Consider the following 8,181-nt stretch of genomic DNA (forward strand, 5'->3'; position numbering starts at 1 on the left):
AACTTAAAGCTCACAATCAACTTCAATCAACCAAGGAAGCCAAGGTCCAGACAATCATCTCCTTAGACCCTCTTAAAAGAAACAAGGTCATCAACAAGGACATCTCCACCTTGGAACACCTCAAGTATGGGGGCAAATCCCCTTCTTCCTTCACAAGAAGTTGGTCGCACAATTTCTCTCTCATCAAAGAGAACCCAAAAGATAAGATTTCACGTGCTCACTTCAATTCAAGTCCTTCTCCATCATCTGTGGAAGTTGGGTCAGTCATGATGACTAACACCTCTACCATGGAAGAAAAGATGGCTGAAATGGAACAAAGGGTCGTCCTTCTCACAAAAGCACTTGAAGATAAGGACCTCCAAATTGCAACTTTAATGAACAAACTCGAAGAACAAGATCTTGGTGAATTAAGCCATGGTCATAAATTCACATCTGCGAAGGATGATGAAGGAAAAGAAATTGAAAACACTCCACGACAAGAACAAATCACCTCAATGGCCTCAACATCTATCCAACAATTGCAGGACATGATAACAAATACCATACGAGCACAATATGGAGGTTCTTCTACAAATTCTCTCATATATTCAAAACCCTATACGAAGCGCATTGACAATATGAGAATGCCAAATGGGTATCAAGCCCCTAAGTTCTTGCAATTTGATGGAAAGGGAAACCCTAAGCAACACGTTGCTCACTTTGTAGAAACTTGCGAGAACGTAGGGACTTAAGGAGGCCTATTTGTAAAGCAGTTCGTTCGTTCACTAAAAGGGAATGCCTTTGATTGGTATACAGACTTAGAACCCGAGTCAATCGATAGTTGGGAACAACTTGAAAGGGAGTTCCTCAACCAGTTCTACAGCACACGTTGTACGATAAGCATGATGGAGCTTACCAATACTAAGCAGTGGAAAGACGAGCCCATTGTTGACTATATCAATCGATGGCGTTCTTTGAGTCTAGACTGTAAGGATAGACTTTCTGAAATATCTGCCGTAGAAATGTGCATCCAAGGCATGCACTGGGGACTTCTGTACATCCTGTAAGGGATAAAACCCCGAACATTTGAAGAATTGGCAACTCGTGCGCACAACATGGAATTGAGGATCTCTAGCCACAAAAATACAAAACCTCCCATACTTGAGGAAAGTAGAAAGGAAGTAAAGATGAATGACATGAATACAAATGGCAATCTCAAAGACCCAATAACTGTTAACACTGCCATAATTAAGGTTCCAAGGAGAGAAGCAAAGGCAAATAAAAAAACAACTTGAAGGATGGCAAAAGAACGAAGTGCGTCGTCTGACCTTTAAGGAACGTGAGCAAAAATCATATCCGTTCCCTGATGAAGATGTGCCAAACATCTTAGAACAACTATTACAATAAAGCTAGTTGAATTGCCAGAATGCAAGCGACCAGAAGACATAGGGAAAGTTGATGACCCTAACTACTGCAAATATCATCGCATCATTGGCCACCCAATTCAAAAATGCTTCGTCTTCAAAGAACAAATCATGGAGCTTGCTAGAGAAAACAAGATTGATTTAGACCTTGATGAAGTTGTCGGGTCAAACCATGTGACCATTGCTTGTGATGTACTTCCAACTCTCAGGCAGGGGGCAAACACCAATAAGACTTACAAATTGATTGACAATGATGGCATAAGGATCGGCCCTATCAATGGGAAGTTTCTCAAATACTTCTTTGCTTGAAAATCGAGAACTGCTCCTCGGTAAGAGTTTAAACTACTTACTGTAGCACTACAAGGGTACATGATGTCTTCCCATTACCTTTGAAAGTGTACAAATAAGGAGAAATTAATCCCATTCTATGTTACCATTTGTGAGTGTGGCGTAGTGGCTGGATGCCCATGTCGCCTTTGAGGCCAAGGTCTCGGGTTCGATCAGAGGTGATACCCATTATTGCACAATTGGTACCCATGAAATGCCGTGGGGTGTAGGGTGAGGATTACACACGTGAGCCCTCCCTTTTTGTAAAAAGAAACAACCAAAAAAGAAAAATCATAAAAAAAAAATTTAATTAAAAAATATATATTGAACTACGTAATGATTTGATCCCTCTCGAGGGTACGTAGGCAACTTAGTATCTTTTTGCTAAGTTCAGTCACTCAAAAAAAAAAAAGAGTTTCATTGTTAAAACATGAAAAGAAAGGAGCAAGGAATAAGTCTTCTTTATTGATCAACAAAAGGAAAGTGGTACAGGGGAAAGCATGATGACACGTATGAAAGGAATTAAAATACAAAAGATTACGACATCCATTTTAAGTCTTTCAAACTAGAACGACTATCTTCCAGCAAGGCTCGTATCTTCTCTAAAGCTTCCATATCTTGGTATTCAAGAACGGGAGCGGATTTGACTTCTTCAAGTTGTTCCTCTAAAGCTTGCACTACGTCATCTTGTTCAACTTGATGAGATTCGATTTGAGACAATGATTGTTCTAATTGACCAAGCTTGGTTTGCAAGTTAGCCATCCTCAAAGTAACAGTATCAAGCTCGGTCTTCAAAGATGCCTTCTCATGCAATGCTTCAGCAAGGAGGAATTCAACTTCAGTCTCACGTTGAATTAAGATAGCAGGACTTGGTCGGGTATTCAGAGATTCTTTCATCTTCAAGTAGTCTGCAACACCCTTACAATATTTGTCAACATTTTCATGCAAGTATTGAGGGTCCACTCCAAGAATTGCAATCTCATTATAAATTTCATGTGCTTCAACTTGTGGGAGGATATTGTCTATAGAAAGATTCGAAAGCCTGTTTAAAAGAACATCTCCCAGCATAGAAGCTCCTGTCCTACGCACGGAAGAAATGTGCACCTTGACATGAAATATAGAAGCTTCTGGAGGATCGATTGGTTGCAAGGATGAAAGAGGTGTCATTTCCATCTCAATCAGAAATTTGGATGACGTGCCAGCGTCAGCAAACTTACGCCTCTTGAGATCCGAACTCTTCATAGATGGCTTTGAGGTAGAAGACTGACTATGTGTAAGAAGATGTGCATGATCAGTAGAAGTCTCCGCATCAACACCTTTCATTGGACTCTTCAAATGTTTCCGACTAGGGTCGAAGTCGTCACACACCTCCTTTTCAAAAATTTCAATGGCATCCCTAACTGGTACAGCAAGCGAACCTTTGATGCTTTGACTTTGTGCAAACTTTGACAAGGGTTGTGGAATGTCTGAGTCTTGTAGATCCCTCTTTCCCTTCTAAGGTTTGTTGGACGTCAGTGATTTAACAGAGGAGGCAATTTCAACTAGTAAATTTGTTCCTTTGGTAAAATCAGTTTTACATACTCCTTCCCACCATCGTTTGTAGCTATGTCTGACCCGGCTTCCAAAGTCTGACGCAAAAGCAAGAATGAGTACCTTGGAATCTGTGTTGCTACAAGTGAAAGATTGGTAGAATTGGTACAGGTCTTTTAAAGAACCTGTATGAATTTCTTCCTTTGAGTTACTTGGAATGTCTTGATGAAATCCAAAGCGCCGACTGAATCTGTGGGGGCTATATGCTTCTACAATGTGTTGGTCTTCACATCGAAATGTCAAATACCCTGAGCGAAGGCTCATAAAGTAGTTGAACCTCTGAATGGATAAACGACCATTGTCAATGAATGTCTGGTCATAGCTTTTATTAAAAGCGGTCTCGTGCCAAAAGAAGTCGGTGGCAGTTCGTATCTGCTTTCGTGCAGACAATTCACTGAATACAGAGGCAGAACCCACACCGAAGTATTTAGTCATCAAAGGATGGGATAGTTTGGCATGAACGATGCGGTTGCTTCTAAAAAAATGACCTACCCAAGCGTAAACATAATGAATGGCAAAACTAGTTCCAGACTTGCTCGGAGTAGAAGAGGAAGAAATGGTGTTGAGCCCATGATAAATGCTAGCCAGTACTGGGGGAGCAAGGCCAAATGAACGACTATTGGCCATAGAACTAGCAATCTTGAAAGTGCCAGGACGGATGCTATTCGGATCCTTGCTAGGAAAGACAAATATGCACAGCCAACAGGAAAGAAGTGCCGATAGGTAAGTCTCCTCCTTTACGTCACCCTCAATTTGAAGATCTACAAAGACCCCGTGTTCTTTATCAGACCATGATCCAGGCTCGTTTATCTCGCCAAAGAGATTCTGACTCCACTTGGGAATGGTTGCCTGTCTCACTGGTTTTCTGGGAGCTGGGTACTTGCTGTTTCCTCTGTACCAAAAAGTAATCCAGTCACGAACACTCATTTTTCCTTGCCTTTTCATCCGGTTTTGAAGGTGATGATACGCCATGAAAAGGTAGCGGCAGCTGTGCGGTAGATAGGGCCGTCCTTCGTCATTGGTTCCATCTAGCTCTTGCGCATTAGGTACCACTTCATCATAAAAAGCACCTGTGCAAGGAAGTCCGCCAAGAATGGAAAGATCCCATGGTGTGATAGAAATTTCCCCAACTAAGGTGTGGAGGGTATTGGTAGATGGACTCCAACACTCACACAACGTCTTCATGAGATTCTCATCATAATCATATGTCAATAAAGAGGCAAAGACAGCATTTTAAAGGTGGACCGCATCAAGGAGGTGCTTACATTGACCAAGCACATCTTCTAGCCAATCCCAATAAAGGAAAAAATAGGAAAACCCTCCATTCGTGCTAAAGGAAGAATCCCAATTGACACGTTTTGCAATTATCTCTCGTCCCAAGGTGTGGTACGACTTTGATTTGGCAACATTTTTGTGATGCGAAGCAAGAAGGGTAACTATCTCCAAATTAGAGCCGCCATCAGAGTGAACAACTTGTGACCATTTTGGCAAATTGAGAGGATAAGAGTTACGGCCCCATCTCTCTGAAAATCTTCCAATTATGGGCGGACGAACAATCAAAGTTGTAGCCTTTGCATCCTTGTCATCTTTCTCCTTACAAATAAACAAGGCTGGTTCTTGCCCAATCTTCGAATCCTTGAAAAAAAGCATCATGATACCTGAAAAAAATAAATAAATAAATAAATAAATCAATCAAAAAGTGAAAAATAAATAAACAGCAATTAAATAATAATAATAAAAAAATCTCTACACTTGTGTCAGAACGTTACTCAGGAGATGCTTTGTATAATTTCATGCATGCCCCGCATGCATTTATATAGAAAACTTCTGAGATAACAGACAAAAAAAAAAGGTGATTTGGCAAGCCATTAAAATGCTTCCACCAAACAGATATTATTTGAAGACAGATTTTACAACTCAAAAATGTCAAACACTGTCAGAACAGAGAAGACTAAAATGGCAATTAATCCAACAATGTCCGCCATCTCCTCTTCTGAATTTCTAAATCCTCTGACAGGGTGCCACAAAAATCAACCCACAAAAAACAAAGTCCAACAATGCTTGCTGGCTTCTCTTCCAAATTCCTAAATCCTCTAACAAGATGACCCAAAAATCAACCCTTGAGAACACTAGAGTCACTCAATGGTTACCCTGAACCTACGTCCTGCCTAAGTTTCTACATGTTGTTAGGCTGTCAGAACGACTACCGCCAAAATAGACCAAGAGGCTTACAGGTCCAACAATGCCAGCGGACTTCTTTTTCAAACTCATGGGAATCCAGACCTCATTTCACAAAGCTAAATCTACCAAGATCTCAAACCAACAAAAATTGACAAAACCCAAAAATTTCAGGAGCAATCACTCTGTCACGCACCTCCACACACCGCCAAAAGCTTCAGAGGATCGCAGCCTACCACTTCAAAATTGTATAAATCCAGACCTTATTTCACAAAAATAACACTACCATTCGATCCAGCGGCCCCAGATCGACAAAACCCAAAATTCTCATGTCCAAAACATGAGCCACGTGCCGCCAGAAGTTCTAACGAACGAACACGCGCCACCCTCATCTTCCACGCGCCTACACGCGCCAGCTCTGCACATCCACGCTCTTACACGCGCCGGTTCATCTCCCGCGCACGTCACACGCGTCACACGCGCGTGCACGCGCCAGGTGCAATCGGATGATGTCACTGATGACGTCATCCTCCACGAACCGGTGCGAGCTGGACCGACCTGGATCCGGACCACCTGAAAAAAAAAAAAAAAAAAAAAAAAAAAAAAAAAAAAAAAAAAAAAAAAAAAAAAAAAAAGTCAAAATTTTTTAGATGGACATGTCCCACTCAATTTTTCGCGTACTTTCCAATTTTGGGGTCTGTTTCTTCAACCGAGACTCGAAAATTGTAGAACAGTCCAATTTCTAAAAAAATTGACTTTTGCACAAATTTTGACCAAAAGTCAAAATTTTTGAGATTGACCTGTTTTGCTCAATTTTTCGCGTACTTTCCAATTTTGGGGTCTATTTATTCATTTGAGAATCCAAAATTGCTCAAATAATGTGATTCTACAACTATTGACTTTGATGTAAACTTTGACCGAAAATCAAGATGTTCGAGCAAAGCTTGTCCTATCAGGTTTTCACAAAGATTTTGACTTTGAAATCTAGGTATTTGTTTTGGACTTAGAAACTACCAATCTGACCCACTTCTCCAAAGTACTAGCGGTGTCCAAAATTTAAGCTCCCAAGATTATAATTTGAGATCCATCCATTTGGTCTGAAATCCCTCAAAATTATCCTCCAGACTTGATCAAGGCTCCCATTTTAAAGAACAGATGAACTCTCACAAGTATGTCTCAAAATTGAAATTACATTGAGTCACTACTTCGCCTACCATTTCCGTCGGTGCCTACTAGTCTCCAACCTAACATTCTTATTCGACGCCTACTGTTCCCATCCACCATTCTCACCAAAAGGTCTCTTCTGCCGTTCTCAACTACCCAACTACCGTTCTTCATCTCTTCGCTATAAATAGAAGGGCCGGATCCACTAAAACTCATCAAGAAAAAAAAAGAAAAAAAAGAAACACACATACACTAAATCATGAAATGAAAATTTGCTTCTTTCAAATTTTCAAATCCTCCTTCTCACAACCAATTCTCACTATGGCCTCGTCATTCTCAATACCTAGTAGCCAAAATCGCTTCATAATCAGTTTAAAATCAACCCCTTCATGGTTCAGTAGTAACCCTTCTCACAACATCATCACTGTTTTAGGATTCAAACAAATTTTTTTTCCTTACATAATGACCACATTTGTTCATAAAGTATTCATAACAAGGTCTGCATCGACCTCCCATGCTTTCGTGGAATTGGTTGGCCAGGAAATCCAAGTCCAGCAGAGACACCTGTTCTTAAAATCAGGGCTTCCGTAGTCTCTCTCCAACAGTTTGGTCTCCCATCAAGAGCAGCGATTTAGAACAAACAGCAGCTTGGTTGGTTTCTAAAACTAGGATCACAAGTTAGCTCCATCTTTCATTTGTTGTGCTTTCCCAACAAAGTTACATCAGGTGAAGGTGGTAAAAAGTGTTGGGGTATCCTACAAATTGTCTCCCATCCAACACTCACGATGACCTCCAAGGTACCAGCTCATCAGAAATTAGCCTTTGGTGTCGGCAAATGGTTGCCAAAGCACCATTCCATGTTTCCACCAATGCGGGGTCCAAAGGTTATCGTTGCTGATACCACAAAACACACTTTCTGGAATTACTCCAACTTAAGATCAGCTTGAAGAATTTCAGAAAATATACTTCTGAAATTACTTCAACTTAATATCCGTCAGTATGGTCCAGTTACACAGGCGCATTCAACGACTTGCTGTCGGACCTCATTCAGCATGCAGCCAGTCCCACATCTGAAGGTGTACTTCCCAGAGACATCTATGCCAGAGAGTCCCCAACATGCAAGGTCAGGGCCATGGTGTCATATGTTTCACCCATTCACTTCGCTTCATCACCATCTTCTTCGCCACCACCACCAGCAGACCCAAAATCCCTTCTGAAATTACCTCAACTTAACCTGAGTAATGCGATAACACAAGCACATTCAAGCACCCTCCCATATGTTCTCTCTGTGATCCGAAGTATACCCTTCAGATATAACTTCACCAGAAGTTCTTAAAAATAAGAGGCTAGCTCTAGAGCTCTTCATGCTGTACCCAGCCAACATCCTCACATCTTCTCCATCTTCAACACCCTGTGATCACCACCAACGATCCAAAATACTCTTCTGAAATTACCTCAGCTTAACATCTACCGAAACGTTTCAATCTTGCAAGTACATCCAACTTCTTGCAAATAACTT

This window comes from Castanea sativa, chromosome 7, assembly GCF_040712315.1.
Source record: "Castanea sativa cultivar Marrone di Chiusa Pesio chromosome 7, ASM4071231v1".
In the NCBI taxonomy this organism is placed as follows: domain Eukaryota; kingdom Viridiplantae; phylum Streptophyta; class Magnoliopsida; order Fagales; family Fagaceae; genus Castanea; species Castanea sativa.